General features: G+C 43.3%; 1 protein-coding gene, 1 long non-coding RNA gene and 1 pseudogene across 5 annotated transcripts in view; 2 read left to right on the top strand and 1 right to left on the bottom strand.

Annotated features, from left to right (window-relative positions):
• Positions 1-1,916: 1,916 nt before the first annotated feature.
• Positions 1,917-10,903, top strand: LOC116659269. The gene is made up of 4 exons (XR_004314512.1): positions 1,917-2,329; positions 3,437-3,807; positions 5,717-5,720; positions 10,893-10,903. It is a non-coding gene; the product is annotated as an uncharacterized LOC116659269 (long non-coding RNA).
• LOC102519659 overlaps positions 3,119-20,212 on the bottom strand; it is a 29,126-nt pseudogene continuing 12,032 nt past the window's right edge.
• Positions 12,351-20,212, top strand: part of EPHX1 (epoxide hydrolase 1) — a 36,675-nt gene continuing 28,813 nt past the window's right edge. Inside the window, exons 1-2 of one of the 4 annotated variants that reach the window (XM_032466597.1) lie at positions 12,352-12,534; positions 13,400-13,516. The gene's annotated coding sequence lies outside the window, so the exon portion shown is untranslated. Of the gene's footprint in view, positions 12,539-13,399; positions 13,517-20,212 lie in introns of all 4 variants that reach the window. The other 3 variants (XM_032466598.1, XM_032466595.1, XM_032466596.1) reach the window with 3 other exon arrangements.

Raw genomic sequence — 20,212 nt, 5'->3', positions numbered from 1 at the left:
CCCTAAAGGATGGGCCAGACATCCAGCTTAAAGCCCCAGCCCTCTAATCATGTGGTTGGTCTTTCTGGTATGACCAGGCTCCATCCTGAGTTACCTCGTTAGTATAAACTCAGACATGGTCCCAGAGGCCCACCGTGAGTAACAAGGATTCTTCTATCACAGACGTTAATTCCCAAGAATCAGAGACAGAAACCAGATGAATTCTTTATTATAAGACAATTCTCCCAGTAGTAAAACTTATAAATAGAAATGTAAAAGGATGTAGAATTGAACAATGCTGTCAACCAACTGGATCTAATTGATTCTTATAGATGAAACAATATTTTTAGTGCATGTGGGACATTTACTAATGTCATACTGAAAACTCTAGCCAGGGCAATAAAGCAAGAAAAAGAAAAAAAAAAAGGCATCCATATTGGAAAGGAAGAAGTAACTAACTATAGACAAATTGATTGCCTTCATGCATAATCCTGAGTAATCTATAAAATGGCTACTGAAACTATTAAGGGAGTTTATCAAGGTTGCAGGTTACAAGATCAACATACATAATTTTATTTCTGCATACTATGCACAACAGATACAGAAATTTAAGAGACATACGTTTTTAATATCACAAGATTTGCACTGGAAACTACAGATCATTGCTGAGAGAAATTAAGATTTCAGTGAGTGATGTATATTATTCAATGGGTCAGAAAAATTAGTATTGTTAAGATGTCATTTTTCCCTAAAGTGATCTACAGATTCAATGCAATCCCAATTAAAATTGTAGCAAGTTTTTTTTTTTTCCTGGTAGAAATTGGTATGCTGATTCTAAAGTTTAGATGAAAAAATAAAGGCCCTAGAATAGCTAAAACAGTTCAGCAAAAGAAGAATTAAAGAGCTAAAACCGCCTTCTTTCATGTCTTACTATAAAGCTACAGTTATTCAAGACGGCATCAAGATAAACGACCAATGGAACAGAATAGGGAGTCAAAACAGACCCACACATGTATGGATAACATTTCACAAAGGTGCAAAGGCAAGTCAATGGAGAAAGGATAATCTATTCAACAAATGATGCTGGAACAATTAGAGATCCATATATTTAAAAAACATGAACTTGAACCTCTACCTTGCACTGTAAACAAAAATTAATTTAAAAAAAAATCATAGGTCTAAATATAAAACCAGAAAACTTCCAGAAGAAAACAGGAGAGTATCTTTGGGACCTTGGTTAGGCAGAGATTTCTTATACCGAAAATACTATAAAAGAAAAAAAAATTGGAGTTCAAAATTAAAATCTGTTCTTCCAAAGTCACTGTTAAGAGAATGAAAAAAAATGCTACATATCAGAAAAAATTTACTTGTAAAACAAATAACTGATGAACACTTGTATCCATAACAACTCTTAAAACTTGGTAAGAAAACAATGCCCCCCCTCAAAATACACAAAAGATTTGAACAGACACTTAACTATGGAAAGATGGCAAATGAGCACATGTTAAGATGTTCAACATCATTAGTTGTTAAAGAGATGAAAGTTAAAATCACGAAATATTACTGCACATCTATTACAATGGCTAAAATTAAAAAAGACTGACCACATCAAGTACTGACAATGTGAAGCAGTATGAGAAAACTCATACTGCTGGTGGAATGTATACTGGTACAACCATTTGGAAAACAGGCAGTTTCTTTAAAAGTTATATATACACCTACCATCCATACAAAGCCTTGTACATGAATGTTTATTGCAACTTTATTCATTAATAGCCAAAAACTAGGAACAACTGGGAAGTCCAACAGGTTTTTGGATAAACAAACTACAGCACAGCCACACAGCAATACAACTCAGCAATGAAAAGGTGTACACATATATCAAAACTTGTAAAATTGTGTATTCTGAATATTTGGAGCTTACTATATGCCAGTTATGCCTCAATACAGTGTTTTGGGGAAAAAAGAGAAAGAGAGCGTGCTGCAATGACTGCAGTTGGCTGACAGCCTCCGATGGCCACACCTGTGAGATCTGCTGCACTGCGTCACTCTTCCTGGGCTGTTCCCAGCCAGTAACTGAGCGCAGCAGGGACACTAGCACTGGGCCAGTCCCGCCCCTTGTGACCTGGCTGAGACTTAGCGCTGCACTGCAGGCTGAGGTTCTTCCTACCCAGTTCTCCTTCCTCCCGCCTCTCCCCTTCACAGGTGTCACACCTGCACTGTGCTCTGAGGCTCTTGCCCACTCCTGCTCCCTCTCCATTCACCGGCATTTCTGCCAGCAGACCTCTACACTTACTTCATCTTGGTATGTGCTTTCTGGAGGACTTGAGTTGACACGGTGTCTTCAGATGTGTGTTGTCTGTTTGAATTTTAAATTTTTTGCTAATTTTCTGTTGGGTTGTCATTTCTTTAACGGTTATTGGGACCATGGACAAGTTATTTAACCTGCATACCTTAGTTTCCTCAGATGTAAAATGGCAACTAATAAGAACCTCACAGAGTTGTTATGAAGCTTAAATGAATTAGTATTTATAAAGCACTTAGAACAGTGTCTGGCACATAGTAATTCCTGTGTATTCATTAAATTGAAAAAAAAAGGAATCCTGTTTTCAGGATAGCCTTTGTTGAACATGTCACAAACATTTTTGCCCATTCTGTCACTCACATTTTATCTTTGCGTATGGATACTTTTTTGGTCCCACTAATTTGTTTCTTAGTGCTGCCATAGCAAATTATCACAAATTTCGTGGCTTAAAAAAAAAACAAATTTCTTCCCTTAAATTGTCCTTTAGATCAGAAGTCCGAAATGAGTCTTAAAGGGTGAAAATCAAGTGGGGTTCGTTCCACGTGGGGGCTTTGGTGGAGAGTTCGTTTCTTTGCCTTTCCCAGCCTCTGGAGGCTATTCTCCACATTGCATCTCCTTTCCCACCCCTCCTTCTGTTATGACATCTTCCTCCTTTGACCTTCTTGACTCCCTCTTATAAGGACCCTTGTGATTACATTAATTCCCACCCAGATAACCCAGGATAATCTCATTTTTTATTCTTATTTTTTATTGAAGTGTAGTCAATTTACAATGTTAGTTTCAAGTGTACAGCAAAGCAATTCAGTTATACATATACACATTCTTTTACATTATAGTTTGTTACAAGAAAATGAATATAGTTCCCTGTGCTATACAGTAGGACCTTGTTTTTCTATTTCATACATAGTAATATGTATCTGTTGATCCCAAACTCATAATCTGTCCTTCCCCGACTCTTCCCCCCCCCACCCCGGTAACCACAGTTTGTTTTCTTTTTCTTTTTCTTTTTCTTTTTAAGCACTTGATGATATTTAATGAATCTCCCACCATGTGGCTTCAAGCTACAAGGACACAGGCACCACCCACATCCTTAATCTTCTCAGTGCTTCTGCTGAAGAATTTGGCCTTCACCATGACAGGCTGTTTAGGGAGCTTTCCCTTTGCCAGAACTTTGTAGTATCCCGATCGCACCACATCAGTGAGAGGAGCAGCTCCAATCTTGTTCCTGGCAGCACTTACCCATATCTGCTCACTGACCAAGGTCCACAATTTATCAAGGTTGACAGTTGGGCAGAAGCTTTGATTCCTCTTTAAGTGGTAATGCCTCATACCAACTCTCCCAAAGTATCCCAGGTGATATTTGTCAAAGTTGATTCTGTGGTGATGCCACCAGCATTACCCTGGCCTCCCAGATGCTTCTGGTGTTTGCTGATGGGGCTGTGGCCGTGGCTCATGTGGCCCCTAAGTTTCCAGGTCTTCCTTTGTCTGGATTGCATGTCGGCAGCCGAGATGAAAGAGCCACCGTTTGTTTCTATGTCCGTGAATCTATTTTCTGGTTTGTAAATAAAATTTATATCTTTTTTAAGATTCCACATATAAGCAATGTCATATGATATTTGTCTTTCCCCTCCTGACTTACTTCACTTAATGTGACAACCCAGGATAATCTCCTTATTTTAATCACACCTGCAAAGTCTCTTTTGTCCTAAAAGATAACGTATTCACACTTTCTGGGGATTAGTTCAGGGATATCTTTGGGGGAGCCATTATTCAAGCTACCACAGGTACCTTCTGCCATGCAGAAGTTTCACCTTTTGATAATAGTCACTTTCTCTCTTAGTCCATTCCTTTATGGTTTCAGTCTAACACCACTCTTCTTGGCATCCGTGCACATGGAACCCAGAAATGCAGGGAAGTCAAAGCCTGTGAGGTTCACTTTTGACCAGTGAGAGATGGAAGCTAATACTCTACTTTCTGCTGCCTGGGTGGGCAGTTCTGAGACTTGTTTTGGAAAGCTTCTCAGAAGGTCCCACAGAATCAAGTCCCAGTTATCCAGAGCAGTGGCCAAGTTGAAAACATATCCTTGTATTGTCTTTTCCTCCTTTACATTTTCATCTCCCAGCCCTTACTCCTACCTCTGGGATGACTTCCCAAATAAGCTACTATATGTAAGCCTTTGTCTCAGGCTCTACTTTCAGGGGAACCTAGATTAAAAGAACAAAAAAGACTCCTGGAAATTAAGAGCATGACAGCTAAAGTGAAAAAGTAGAAGTGTGAAAAGAAAAAAATTGCAGAAATATCTCAGAAAATAGAGCCAAAAAGGAAAAAAAAAAAAAAAAGCAGAAAAAAAAAATCAAGTATGACAGGAAAAGCAGTTCAAGATTTGGATAACAGAAATTCCAGGAAAAAGAAAATGGAGTGGAAGAAATCAATAAGATTATTTAAGAAATTTTTGCAAAATTAAAAGACATGAATTTCCAGGCTGAAAGGGCCCTCGTAGTGCCTTGCACAAAGGGTGAAAGTAGACCAAATATCAAGACCGATGATCTCGGAATTTCAGGAAAATGGTGATAAAGAGGAGATCCTCTAAGCTTCCAGAGGAAAAAAAAAAGGGAGTTCTTTAAAAGGATCAGGCGTGACAATGACTTTGGACTTCTCAATGACAATAGTAGAAACTGGAAGATCGTGGAGTAACGCCTTCAAAATTGTCAAGGAAAATTATTTCCATCTTGGAATTTTGTATTCAGCCAAACAATGGGAAGCATTGAATAAAGACATTTCCCAGACACATTTAGATAAAGTTTTGCTGAAGTAGTATCTCCCTAATCTCAGTACCTTGAAAACTGTTTATTTTTTGCTCAGATCACAGATGACTGTGGCTCCACGGCCCCACTCCTGCTCCAGGGTCTTCATTCCAGAGCAGAACCTTGAAACTTAAAGCTTCTGCTCAGATGTCACATCATATTCTATTGGTCAAAGCAAGTGACATGTTCAAGCCATGTATCAGTGATATGGGGAATTAGATTCATCTGTAGGGAGGCACTAAAGGCCACATAGCAAAGGGCAGGAATCTATACCCAGCAAATCCCTGGGAACAGTGATCTACTACACAATGCCTCAAAAATTTACCTCTCATAGACCCTTTTTCAAGAAGCCACTCAAGGATGTGTTCCTCTAAAATGGAGTGAGCCAAGAAAGGAAGGCATGGGATTTAGGAAGTAGATACCTAACACAGGAGAGAGCAGGGAGGAATCCCCAGAATGCTGGTGAAACGGGAACTCAGATGACAGCTGTGCCCCACGGATGGAGCAACCAGACCAGATGGGAGGCAGGTCCGAGGGCTCCTGAGGCACTTCTTCAAGAAAATGCAATTGAAGAAAATCTGATGTGAATGAATTTACTATGAAGAGATCTGGATAAGTGAGTGATAAGAAAGGTTAGAGGTGAAGTAGTGATCGGTACATAAGAAACCAACCAAATTTTAAAAATATTAATTCTAAGGAAAACATCATGTTATATAGGAAAAGAAAGTCATGGTTGTTATTCTCTGCCCTGAGTTGCCTTCATAATAATGAAAACACTGAATATTGATATAACTAAAATTTGGGGGGAACACAGGGAGGAAGAAAGTTGGTGTAGTGAGGGCAGTTGAAGAAAGAGCTAATTTTGTAATCTGTTGAAGTCTTCAATAGGTAGTGCCTAAGATGAGGTTAAAAAAGAAAAGAACTTAAATATACAAATACAAAAAGAACCTGTTAAACAGGTTAAACCTGGATTTTGCTCTTCAGTGAGAATAGGGGGGTGGGGAGGCAAAAATTACCGTTGTCTTAAAACCATGTGGGGCCATGAGGCTTCAAAGGATTGAGTCTGAGTAAACTACCGAGTTTAAATAACGCTCCCCCCATCCTGTGCAAAACAAGAACGAAACGATTCTCACACTCAAATAAGGCATAGTCGTTAGCAGTGTTCAATGAAGACCCACAGAGGGCTCCAGAGGCCTTGCCTGCTTTTGAACTTCGTGTATAAACTGTTTACAACTGGCTTTTTTTTTTTTTTAACTGAATTCTTCTGTTGAACTTTGATCTTCACTTGATAATATTGTTGACCACTGATCTTAAAGTCCTGGGAATATAATATAGTCAGAGATCTCAAGAAACCTGGGAGGAAGTGGTCAGTGCGAGGTCATTTAAAAGAAATTTCAGGATTGTTGAGTAATACACCATTCCACCTTTCTGAGGACCCAGGAAAAGTACTTAGAAATCTAACATTTTGCGTCTTTCCTCTTTATTTGCATCTTTTTATGAAATATGAAATCTATTTAAAATCTAAAATTATTTTCTACTGTATTGACTCAGTGCATAGAACATATTATTTTATTTTGTCATTCTTGATAATCCCCCAAAAGATATCTTTATGAATTCTTTTTTCCATTGTACATGGGCAAGTTTCTAGAAACTGGGGGTTCTGCTTGTATTTGTTTATTGGTTGTTTTGTTGTGTTGATGGAAATGATCAAGAAACCAATCTATAATAGGAATAGAAGAGTTTTATTTGAGCCATACTGAGGATTATAGCCCAGGAGACACAGATTTAAGAAGCACTTGAACCGTGTTCAGCTCGACTGTAAAATGAGGGAAGCTTATAAAGGCAAAACCCACAAAATTACGTAAGCTGTTTGTCAAGAATTGTAATTGGAACTGGCAAGAAATAAGGTTTCTTATCAATCCAGGATTGGTTGCAGTGAGAAATGATTGCATGATATGAGAGTCTAACTATAATAAAATACATACAGATCTGGGGCAACCAATAATCTTTCAATTAACATCTGAAAAGAAATTTATCGATAAGCATCCAGAGAGCAGAGAGTGCGGGGCAGGAGCCCCATAGCGAATAAGCATGAAGGAAAAGCTTGAGTGGGAGCAGAAGGAAACAGTAGTTGATTGGAACTGGTATGAGCCTGGAGTTGGGAAGCATGTAAGAAATGCTTTAGAATCTAGATGGAAAAGCTATAAATCTGGAGTGTGCAATGGCATCAGAAAATAATATTTTAAAATGAATTTCTATTTTTGCTGTACATGGTTTTTTAAGAAATCAAATAAACAAGACTTAGAATAAAAATATAATAATCCCCTTCCCTCATTTTTCCCACTCTACTTTCAAATCTTTTGGCATTTACCTCTGCATATCTAAATAATGTGCTTATAAATCGTATTTTCTTGGTTTGTCAATTTTAGACATTGTCTGTTGATTTTCTCCTATAATAAAGACTTAAGTATTATACACCTACCCCTACTTCATCCTTCCAAGATAGTAATAATAATAATAATTTTGTTAAGTCAATAGGGTTTACATAATGATGACTCTGTAAATATTGCTGACTACAGAGCCAAGCAGTGTACTCATTACATTTTCTTTCTTGCACAACTTTGTTTTTCCTGTTGTTAATCATTTTCCTCCTTTATTTACTTTTTAGCTTCCTTTCCTTTGTTCTTTTCCCCTAAATATGCCATTAGATATGACGAATACTTTTCATGTTATTTTCCAAAAACTTCACTAAGTTAATGTATAATTTCATATTTTCCCAGGAGACCTACCTCCCAGCCATTTGTCTTCCTCTTCTAATCTAGACAGGTTGCTCTTTAAGCCTGATGCACAATTGTCAACCTAGGATTCCTCTTGCTGCTCCTCTATTAGGTCCCCTGTTTCTCAAATACCATGTCTTCCCCTCTCATGATTTACCCAATTGTTTTGCTGGAGCACATCCTCTAGTAACATCCTTAGAAAAGGGTACATGAGAAGTAAAATGTATTTAGTCCTTATATGTCTGAGAATGTCTTTAATTTGCCCTCACACTTTATGGTATAATTCTTTCTTGGAAATAATTTTCTCATACCTTTTGAAGGCCTTGCTTCACTATTTTTTTGGCATCCAGTGTTACTGCTAAAGAAGTCTAATGACATTCTGATTATTGAGCTTTGTGTTAACCTATTTTTTTTTTGGTACTTCCCCACCTCCAGAAGTTTTTAGATTTTCTCTTTTTCTTTACTATTCTGAAATTTCACAGTGACTTTCATTGGTGTGTTTTTCTGGCTTTTTATTGTGTGTTTTTAATTTGGAGACTCATGCTTTACTTTGGGAAATATTCTTGGATAATTTTTTTAATAATTTCCTTCTCTCTGTATTCTCTTTTCTCTCTTACAGAACTCATATTAGTCTGGTGACTTCCTGGATTGATCTTCTGATTTTCTTTTCCTTTTTTCTCTTTCACTGTCCATCTCTGCTTTGTGTTCTGTTTTTTTTTTTTTCTGGGAGTATTCCTCAATTCTATCTTCTGACCTTTCTGTTAAATTTTCAGTTTCAAAAAGTGCTTTCTAATTCTCTGAATGCTTCTTTATATTATGCTATCTTGTTCCTACTTCATAGATACAATTGATTTCTTATCTCTTTGAGGATATTCTGGTTGCCTGTGAGCACTTTCTCTCTGTTTTGGGCTCTGCCTTTCATGTTGGAGGCTTTCCCATGTCTGGTGATCTTTCAATATTTAGGAGTGAGAGACTAAAACACCAATTGGAAGCTCTGTGTACGTGGCAGGCAGTAGCCTGATTGACCTCAGCTGTTTTGGTATTAGGCCCCCAATGTCACCATCTGCAGCTTTTTTCTTGAGGACTGCTCATTTATTTCAGAGGCACATCCCTCAAGCAGGCAGTCCCCTGCCTGGGGATTATCACCTGGAGACAGTGTTCTGTGAGCCCGAGAGGGAAGGGGCTGAGGAGGGACTCACAGGTTAATGTGAAGACGTTCACTTGGTTCCACTGTTTTCAGTCAGGACTCACATCCCTGTTCTCCTTGGGCCTAGTGCCCCTGAGGTGGAAGCCTCTCAGTTCAGTTTCCAGAAGACAAGGTGAGGGAGGGCTTGTCACTGGCTTGGAGCAAGAACAAGGGGCAGGAGATATAAATTCTCCTTATACAAACTTTAAATTAATCTTCCTAGGGTTTTTATTTTCCAATTTCTTGTGTGTGTGTGTGTTAAAATACACACAACAAAATTTACCATTTTAACTATTTTTAAGTGTACAGTTAACTAGTGTTAAGTACATTCATTTATATTGTCATGCAACCATCATCACCACCCATTTCCAGAACTCCTTTCATCTTGCAAAACTGAACTTCTATACCCATTAAACAATAACGCCCGTAATTCAGTCTTTGCCTTACATTCTTGGCATACCCAGCATGAACACCCAGGGACACTCAAGGTCTCTGCAGATTACCATTCCCTACACATTTGCCTTCAGAGATTCCCCAGATCTCTAGCTCCTAAGACTGCAGGCTGTAAGGCAGGTAAGGTAGATGCTTTCTAAGGGCCAGATAATAAATAAATATTTTAGGCTTTATAGGCAACTACTCAACTCTGTTGTCGTAAAGCAGCCATAGATGATATGTGAACAAACAAATATGACTGTGCTCCACTAAAACTTGATTTTCAAAAACAGGTTGTGGGTCTGATTTTGGCCCATGGGTTATAGTTTGTGATCCCTACAAGTCTAGGGCAAGAATCTGCTTGCTTCTAGTTGTAGAAAGGTTTATAGCTTTATCTGTTCTGCTTAATCAGTCACCCTACTTTTTGCCAAAAATTTTGTTGGCATTTCTCCTCTGCTGTTGCCTTTTTGGCCAATCACTTTGTCCTTGTGGAATTTATAGCTTTTCTCTCCCTCTAGGTATTTTCACAGTGTTTTCAGTAGGAAGCTGAGGTAAATACATATGTTTGTTTGATCCACAATTGTTAAAACTTTTTATTTCAGAATAATTTCAAACCTACAGTAAAGTTGTTGCAAGAACAGTGCAAGAAACTCCCATATACTCCTTACCCAGAGTTACTAATTGTTAACATTTTGTTGCATTTGCTTTATAATTCTCTCTCTCCATATATATATACACACACACATACACATGTAGCATATATATAGTTTGGAATATTTGTATATTCCATATGAAATGAAATAAATATTTCAGACATGATGTTCCATTACTCCTTAAATAATTCAATATGTACTTTCTAAGATCAAGGATATTCACTTAGAAAAAAATTCATTCTCAAAATCAAGATATTTAACATTTAATATAACACTATTATTTAATTTATAGACCTTCTTGAAATGTCCCCAATAGTCCCAATAATATTCTTCATAGAAACAGTTTCTGGTTCAGTCTAGAATAGAGCATTGCAGTTCATTTTCATGACTCTTTAGTCTCCTTTCATCATGAATATTTTATCTGCCTTTCCTTGTCTTTCATGACATTGACCTTTTTTAAACATTGACATTTTTGAAAAGTAGAGGCTATTTATTTTGTAGAATGTTACTTAATTAGGGTTTTTTGTCCTGATGGTTCCTCATGATTAGATTCATACTGTGCATTTTTGGCATAAAGGATGTTGTTTCCTCCCCAGTGAATGAGGAATGTACCTACAATTTTTATCCTAAATTATCCCCCATATATATTATTTTTCATTTTCCCTGATGTACTTGGAAACTCTCTGGAAGTTTGTATAGAAGAACATCCTTTGCTCTCATTACACCCATTCTTTTGCTCCATAAATCTTTCAACAGCTTCTGCCCAAAAGCAGTAGAAATCTGTCTAAATTTTGCCCTGTTGAGTTGGACTCGGTGACTTATTTATTTACTATTTATATGTAGATTGTACTTTTAAATATCTTGGACTATCTCAGATTTCATATTCTAATGTTGGATGGATGATCCAACCAAGGAGATTAGGATACAGGAGTGAGGAGTGAGGTGACAATCTCATTGCATTTTTTGTATAAAAATAAGAGATTTATTGAGATATAATTCACATGCTATAAAATCCATCCTTTTAAAGTGTACAATGCAGTAGTTTTTAGTATATTCACAGAGTTGTGGTGCTACAATCATCACCAGTATATAATTTTAGAATGTTTTCATCATCACTGCAGTTTTAAAAGTAGCAAATTTGAGTCCCTTGGTAAAATGGCCAGAGGCAGACTTCTGTTTGAAAGATTTGGGGGAGGGATGGAGGAATCTCATAGACTACAAGTTTTAAAGGAGCACAGAAATGCCAGAGAGTGCAGGGGTGAGAGAAGACTTTTGTAGGAGGGTGTGGAATTAAAGGACACTAGGATTTCATGTTTGGATGCAGGAGAGCATCCTTGACAGGTGTACTTCATGAGCGAAAGTTTGGAGATGGTATTGAGTTGAGTGTGTTTGTCAGCCAGGAGCAGCCTCCCTTAATTGAAATGGAGAGTTCTTGGGCCAGGATGAGCAGTAAGGCTGGAGGCCAAGGGGATCAATTTTATCCTAAAGTTATATGCAGGGTGACAGTCAGAAGCTTAATATCCCTATTAACAGGCCCTGGTTGTGGTCTGCCGACTGAGATCTTGATGCCCATTGTTGAAACAGCTGCATCTCGGAGCACATAAAAGATGCGCTGGAGGGGTTGTGAGGCGATTAAGTGGCACGATGACAAAGGTGACTGGGTAAGTTTTCTAAGGATGAAGGTCTGGGAATTAACACTTGTAGAAGTCAAAAGAACCCAGTATCCACTGGCCTGGGTGCCCAGTTCCCCCTGAACTGGAGGGGACTGACTAAGCAGCTACTTACTCTCCAGGCCTCTAACTCAGTGTTGTAGATCTCAGTTCTCACCATGACGACTTCTTTGAGTGGGTCTTACTTTCACCCAGACTAGTGCTTTTCAGACCTTGTGTTGAAAGACAGATTGGTTTGCTTTTAAATTTCCCAGTCTGTCCTGGACTGGAAACGTACATGTGAAAAATACAGTAACAGTGAATTGCTAGAAAGATGAAATTTTAAAAGTCATACAATGTGCCAGCTTGGGAGGGTGGGGGCTGTTTATTTATTTTGATTCAGTTGACAGAGTCACTGCATAAATTGCTAAATACTTCAGCTCCGTTTCTGTGCTCAGGTCGGCGGACCGCACTTTGACAGCCCTCTTCCAAAGCAGAGGCAGAGCTTACGAAGGTGAAGAGTTCCTCGGGTCGCTCTGGTAACGGGGGCGGAGCGGGACTGAACCCGGGTCTCACAGGCCGCCCCGGGCCGGGGCCCAGACCGCCCCGCTGGGAGGCCGAGCTCGGGCGTGGTCAGCGAGGGGTTGGCCGGGGACGCACGGATCAGAAACCAGGGGAGCCGGGAGCCGGGAGCCGGAGGGATCGCGCACCTGCTGCCGCCGAGCCCTGAAGCTAGCGAGCCGACGACCGTAAGTAAGCGCCTGGGACGCGTCGTGCGCAGTTTACGAGATACGGGCGGCAGGGACCGCGCTCCCAGGACGCAGAGGCCGATCGGGATCCTGCGGGGTGGAACGGCAGGGGGCTGCGGGCTGGGGGACGCTGTCGACTGGCGCTGTCCGGCCAGGGCTCTAGGGAGACTTCCAGACAGGCCTGCGCTCCCGCCCCCTTTCCCCGCTGTCCGTAGCTCCATCCCCGACCCAGGGACCGCACACGCCACCCGGCCCCCGGCCCTCTCTGCACCCTCCGCCCTCACCCAGTGCTCCCAGCTCCGGGAAGAGGCCCGCGCGAGCCCTGCGAGTGGACAAGGGCCACTGGGCCAAGGACTAAGGCGGCCTTGGGCTGCGTGGACACTCGCAGGCCTGGGCAGCGGGGTCCCCTTGACTGGTTATCCCGGAAAGTATTGCTTTCAGGGGTGCGTCTCGCTCAACGCAGTGAAACGCACCTGTTTGTCACCAGACTCCTAAAACCCATCTCAAGTCTTTTAGTTGAAACGTGCTTTCTTTCCATCTCTGTCCGCCGCCCCAATTTTTCTCTCCCGCCTCTTGCTCTGTTCTCGGGAGAGAAGGCCAACTCGCTCAGCTGAGAGCACAAAAGAATTGAAATTGGGCTGAAGGTTAAGAGTTCGCCGGTAGCAGAAGCCGAGAAATGTGATCAGTCTGAGGATTAGCTCAGCAGAGATCCGAGACCCATTCGGCTTCCCTCTCTGGCAGGAAGCTGTGAACTTGAGCTCTGGCCCCTGACTTGCTCGGCCCATTCTGAAGCTTTGGGTATAGGGGTGCGGGCAGTGGGCTCTAGCAATGATGTGATCCTAATTTTGACTTCTTTTTCTTAAAGCTGCGTCCCGACCCCCTTCACTCTGCTCCACTGTATAAACTGCAGGCTCCACAAAGCCTGGGTGGGCCCCTGGCGCTTGGATGGGAAGACCGTCTCTGCCCTGCCTCCCCTAGCTCGGTGAGGGTTCAGCACGTGGAGGAGGGTTGGGAGGAGGTTAGGGGGCCCTATGCGTTTGGCAACTCAGCATACAGTACATGGGCTTTGCTGGGATTTATGAGTTGGTCTAGGAAATTGTTGGGAACATTGGCATTTATGCCTGTTTCAGTGCCACTCTGCAGACTCCTCTGAATTCAGCATAATTTTTTTTCACACTAAAAAGTAAATTTTAATGTTATGACACACTATACAGAGACGCATGACTTTAGTTAACAGTTTCCCACCATATGCAACACTGCCCTCAATCCCAGGAAAATTGCAAAAAAAAATTCTGTAATACCATCAAAGAGGATCTGGGATATTGTTTCTATTAAAAACAAATTTCCCTTCATTCTTAACACTGTACATTTCAAATCCTCTTCTTCCAGAGGTCACTGGGACCCTTTATATGACAGACAGGCCAGTCTGTGCCTTTGAAAATGAAGGAACTTTCAGATAGTGGCTTTTTCCACACATAAATCAAAGCAACTCAGAGCTCTCCTGCCAGTGCATAATTGTTTGGCTACACTAAAGCCAAGTCAAATGATGCCCACCCAGGTCAGGCTGACCTTATGAAAGCAAGGAAAAAAGAAATACTATAAAAAGCAGAACTATTGTCCCTTCTTAATGAGCTATTTAAAAGAACGTTCATTGCAAAAATCAGTACCAAATGACAATAAGTTTAAATTCCAAATGTGGTCTATAAACTACTCCCAGTAGAAGTGGAATAGCAGTCTAAATTCCCTGTCCTTGCTCCATAGACCATTTAAAATCTGTCTCAAAGCTGTTTTTCTCCCAAGCCTTACTACTGCTCTAAGCAAACCTTGCAACACAGCCAAATGAACCCAGTGCAGCTCGCACTCGCCATCTCCCTACCTCTGCTCACTATATCGCTCCCTCTAGGTCCCATCTGTCTTTCAAGGCCTGACCAATCTTCCCTTATGAACAAAGCCTTCTCAGCATTATTTAAAGTAAACATTTGCAAGAAGCCTCACTGCTCCGGAAAGTAATTATTTTCTTCAGTGTGGTGGTTCCTTCTTTCAGGGAGTCAGGGCTTAGGGATGCTGTGGGGGCCTGTCACTGGCCCCAATAGGTCTGACTTATCAAAAAGCTCTGGAAGTGTTCAGTGGTTTTTCTTTCCCAAATTTCCGCACCTAGGAGGGCCAGGTGAAGACTTCTGGCATTTCCCTGAGCAGCTGTGGGCAATGCATGCGGACTGCCGATAGTGTGCAGGCTCTGCCCTGGGCATGCAGGAATCCTAAGCAGGGAACATGCCTTCACAGAGTCTGCAGTTTTGCTGGGGGAAAGATGGACAATAAGCAAACTAAATTTGTAAAATATAAAGTATATTAGAAAGTGATGTGTGCCATGGAGCAAAATAAAGCACTGAAGAGAGGAGGGGCGGGTCTGGTAAAAAGAGAAGGTCTCATGAGAGGGGATGTTTAAATAATACTGAAGATTAAGGGAGTGGCAAGCTGCTATCTGGAGCGACTGTGCAGCAGGCCAAGGGAAAAGCAAGTGCCGAGGCCCTGTGGCAGGCGTGTGTCTGCCATGGATGAGTTTTATGTCTATGTTTGCTAAGTGTGAACCAAGCTGCCACCAGTGTCCTTTGGTGTGAGTGACTAGTGGATAAACTGAACTGGCCCAGCCTGAGAACAAGAGGTTCCTCCACCTCCAGTTCCAAGAAAGACAAGTCTTTCATGGAAAATAACTGCTCAGCAAGGCAGCCAGGGTGAACCTCAACACCATCTGCTCCAACCCACATGCTCCCTGTGTGATCCCACCTGCCTCTCAGCTATGCCTCAAGCACACTGGCTGGTTCAGACTTATGGGAGTGGGATGTCTGTGGGAAGCGAATGAGTCGGGGCTCTTTTGGCAGAGGGACCTTTAGAGAAAGGGCATCCAACCATTGGAGGAGGTGGAATGCCTACCCCACCCTCCTCCTGTAGTGTCCTGGTTCATGTCTGCTGTCTAAATCCAGCACCAGCTGGAGGTCTCAGGGAGCCCCCGTGTCATCAATGCACAGCAACATACCCATGGACATAAGAGCCCAGCAGGCCCAGGCCTAGTGATGGCTCACCTGCACCTTGACTTCCAGCTTCCTGGCCCTGCCCAGACATGCGAAGGCAGGGACTGTCCAGATTCCATTTCTCCATCCTTGAGCTGAGTTACTCAAAGACATGGAACACAACTGGACTTTCAAAATAATGGAGGGCTCAATGTGAGCTGCTCTCCTGCTGAAGAAACAGTCCGGAGCTTACCCACTGGGGCTGGAGTGAGCACAGATGGAGCAGGCCTGTGGTGACTTAAGGAGCCTCTAGGTTCCCATGCTTAAAACCCACCTCTGATAGGGCCCTTCATCCCATCATGAGTGATTCATTCCTTTGAGAGGTAATACAGTGATGTGGAAAGAGAACTGACATAGAAAGAAGACCCAGCTTATGTCCCAACTCTGCCATTAATGTGTCTCCTCTGTGGACCTCATCCATGGAGTGAGGAGGTTGGGCTACGTAACCTGCAGGACTTCTTACAGCTCTGCTATGTGATGATTCTGTAGTTAAGAATCCAAAGGGATCTTCAGAAATGGAAATAGTGGGGAGTGGTCAGTTTGGGTGGGGCCTGGGTGGGGCCCGCAGCCTATGCCAGGTCACTGAGGGCAGCTGCACACAAAGTGAAGGGCCTGGCCTAGGATATGGGGAGCAAAACCCCAGGCAGAGGTCGAGGGCCCAGGGTTGAGGCAGAAATGTAATCACCCAGCCCAGCTGGCCCCATGGGGTCACCTGTGGGCTTCCCGTGTGGTTCTTGGCCTGGGCCCAGTGGTCTAGGAGCAGAGGCTCCAGGGAACTGTGTGGTCAGCTGGGGAGGTTGCAGCAGGGAGAATCACCCCAGCAGTTCTCCCAGGAGGGATCCAGAGCTTTGCCAAAGATCCAGCCACCCCATCCCCTTGCCTGAGGAGGGAGCAGCAGATGCTCTCTTGCCAAGAAGAGAACTGTACAATCCTGACTTTGGTTGTATAATTAAATACACGATTGTGCAAACCAAGTTCAAACTGAAACAGCCTCTTATGCCATCAATGTTACAGTTAGCCTCTGTATCTCTGGGTTTTGAGTCCATGGATGTGGACTCCACCAAGACAGAGGGCCGACTGTTCTATGCTGTTTTATATAAGGGACCTGAACATCCATGGATTTTGGTATCCAGAGGGTCCTGGGACCAATTTCCCACAGATACTAAGGAATGACTCAGATTACTTTCCTGAGAGAGGTCATAGTTCATCCTTTGTCACCAGAGAGCAGCTATTGTCACTCTAAAGTCTAGCCTACAAGCGTTCCTCCAGGTGGGCTCAAGGAGCTGGAGTGGAGTCTTCCTGTCCACTGGACTCTATTGTCTTTGTCTTGGCTTTCGCTGTCTGGCGGTGGGCGCCGTTCTTGTAAGAAGCCAATTTAGTGCACCGTTCAGCTACTGCAGAGCCACACCTGTTAAGCTCTCCAAGCCCAGCTGAAAGTGCTTGCATTAGGAGGAAGAAAATGTTCTTGTATTTGAGGAGTTCAAGGACTTTCCAGAGGATTCTGTAGCCAACCCACAAGTGGGGACCATAAGCTTTGTCCCAGGTCAGGAGTTTTTGCTGCCTTTAGAAAGACTGAAAAACAGATTGAATTAAAATGTCTTTTTGGCACTTACAAGCTGGGTTAATTCAGGCAGACCACTTAGCCTCTCTGAGCTTCTTCTTCTTTTTCTTCTTTTTTTTTTAAATAGAGATACTGGAGATTAGCCAGGACCTTGTGCATGCTAAGCATGGGCTCTACCACTGAGCTGTATTCCTCTCCACTGAGCTTCATTTTTAAATCTTTTTTTTTTTTTTTTAGTAGGGGGAGGGAGGTAATTAGGTTTATTTATTTTTAGAGGAGATACTGGGGATTGAACCCAGAACCTTGTGCATGCTAAACATGCGCTCTACCACTTGAGCTATACCCTCCCCTCTTAAATTGCTTTAAAACAAGAAAAAACTACCCCTTATTTCTCAGGGTTACTGTAGTCCACAAGATGATGTGCGTAAGGAGTCTTGCTACCCCCCATGTTCTAGTCCAGGGCTTCTTTGGGCTTCCTCACGGTGGGTGATGGTGCCCAGAGACACACTGATGGAAGGGCTGTGAGCTCTAGCCAGGCTGTGGCCTGCGACAAGAGCCGTGAGGGGGCGGGAGTCAAAGACCCACGCAGTGTTCCTCGGGCGGCTGGGCGTGGGCCCACCCCACTTCCCCGAGGACCACAACCTCAGATTGTCCCCCCGAAGCTCAGCTTGGGACTTGGCTTCCCGTGTGGAATGAATGACCTTTGGTACATTGGGTGTGACTTTCCGTTTGTACTACTCTTCTTGTTAAAACTGGAGAGACTTGGACCTTTTGGTAAGTAAGAGAAATATTTTGGTTCCAGTGCCAAGCTCCATGATTAATCCCTGCCGTGAATGCCAAGGGCCCAGGGAAGTCTGACCCTCTTACTAACTCTCAGTGGGGAGAATGGATGTACTTTACCACTTTCCAGTCTTTCTGTGAACCAAGTTATCCCTGCGAGGAGGCAGGAGCGGACAGGCCTGGCCACCAGCTGGGGGAAGGCGGCCCTCTGCCCTTGCGGTTCTGTGCCTCCTTCCCACGGACAGTTTTCAGGGTCACAGTCACACTGTCAAAATGGAACATCTTAATTTCCAAGTTGTCCCTGGATCTCTGGTTGAACTCCAGAAATAGTTTTAGCTGTTTGTGACTTTTTATTTCTCTTTGCAACCTAGACATTGATACAAGCAAACTAACCGCCACCAGGACATCAACAACCCAGAATATTCCCTGAACTCTGACCCTAGTGCTTGGGGCTGCTCTGTGTGAAGCACAGACAAGAAAGCCAGCTCAGGTTACGGAGCAGAGCGGTGGCCCAGCTCACTGTGCTCTCCTGTTACACACTATTGAGGAAGCTTCCAGATGAAGAGCATATTGTTAAGGAAAAGCAGGCTTGGGGAGGGGAGAGGGGGGCAGGGTTTGGTTAATGGTGGGAAGTAAATCAAATAAGTGTATTATATGGCCCATTCCTATTATCTCCTGAAATAGAAGTCTTTCTTTCCTCATAGACAATGCCAGGTACTGAAATTCCACAGAAAGTAATGTTTTTTCCTCAAAGGCAGTGAATTGTGTTCCACTCTGGTTTTTCTCTGGTAATTTAGAACCAGTAGAAAACTTGACAGCTCTTATTTTATTTTATTTTTTTAATTGCTTTTTTTATTGAAGTACTGTCAGTTACAATGTGTCAATTTCTGATGTACAGCACAATGTCCCGGTCATGACAGCTCTTATTTTAATTGGTAGAACGTGAGATGGAACAGGACTTCAAATGAAACTCCCCTAGCCAGAGTGTGTTAACTCTGCGGTGTGGAGAATCTGATCGCCCTTATACTGTTTAACTAAAAGTCTGCATGGAAGTTTGTATAAATGAGTTTGTGGTAGCCCCCACTCCCCAGCACAGGGACATTTAGAATCTGTGGAGGTCACCATCCCCTCTCTGAAGCTGCTCTGGGCCAGCCAGCCCACCCATATGGCCCCCCCTTCACCTATCCAGACCCTCCAGGTAGGTGCTAATGCTCCCTTCACTCAGGCCTCAGAGCCCAGAGCAGCCTCCTTATCCCAGGCTGCGCTTTCCCACACTTTCTGCCTTCCAGCCACACTGGCCTTCGGACCTCATATTCACCCTGGAAACCCTATGCATTTCCCTCTTGCAAGGGTCGCTCCTTAACTTCCCATCTTGGTTCAGGTAGCACTTTCTCAGGGAAAGTTCCCTCATCTTCAGGCTAAGGCCCTCTCCCTCACCTGTAGTGTTCTCAGGATTCAAAAAAAAAGTGAATGCCTGTGAAAATAGTCCCCTGTGTGGCCACTTTAGCTGCGTTAACTCAGTAAGGGAGGCACTTTATTCTGTCCATCTCACAGGTGGGGAGACTGTGGCTTGGACAGTTGAAGTCACTGGCCTAAGGTTGCACGGCTGGTGAGCAGTAGGGCCAGGATTCAAAGCGGGCACTTAGTACCTGACCCCCAGCTGAGCTGGCTCCCGACTCCACGCAGGGTGGCATCAGAGCAGCAGTCACTAAGGGTACTCTTGCCATCCATCTCTACACGTACATGTGTAGTTGGGGGCCGGGGGCGGGGAGACCCTCCAAGGCAGGTAGTGATGTGCCTCACTCAGGCCCCAGAACAGAGTTCTCCATGAGAAGGCTACCCCCACCCCCACTGTTTTTACATGTTTACTTTCCTTTGTTTTTGCCTACAAATGACATTTTTCCTTTCCCCGGGTGCTGGCCCCAGGCTGCTCTCCCAGGGCTTGGCCCAGATCTTGCAGAGAGATAAACACAGCTCTCACCCCAGTGCAGAGTTCAGCCCAGCTGGCTTTGCCCCAGGGCACCAGCCACAGGGGTTCAAGGGAAATGGCTGTGGATGGAGAGGCTGGCCTTGTGCTGGGCTGCGCAATCAGGGAGCACCCCCCCCACCCAGGGTTCTCCCCCATCCATCCTGAGCCAGAGTGGCCTCTGCTATGGTGAACAGGCCTGGAAATTTCCGGCATCACGTTTGGGAAGCCCCTGGGAGCCCCAGGCTTGTGCGGCTGTCGGTGAGCGGTGAGCGTTGTTGGAGGAACGTTCCCCATTTGCAT

The sequence above is a fragment of the Camelus ferus genome, chromosome 23 (genome assembly GCF_009834535.1).
Source record: "Camelus ferus isolate YT-003-E chromosome 23, BCGSAC_Cfer_1.0, whole genome shotgun sequence".
NCBI classification, from domain to species: domain Eukaryota; kingdom Metazoa; phylum Chordata; class Mammalia; order Artiodactyla; family Camelidae; genus Camelus; species Camelus ferus.
The sequence above is the reverse complement of the archived record's forward strand: the minus strand, read 5'-3'. Positions and strand labels throughout refer to the sequence as shown.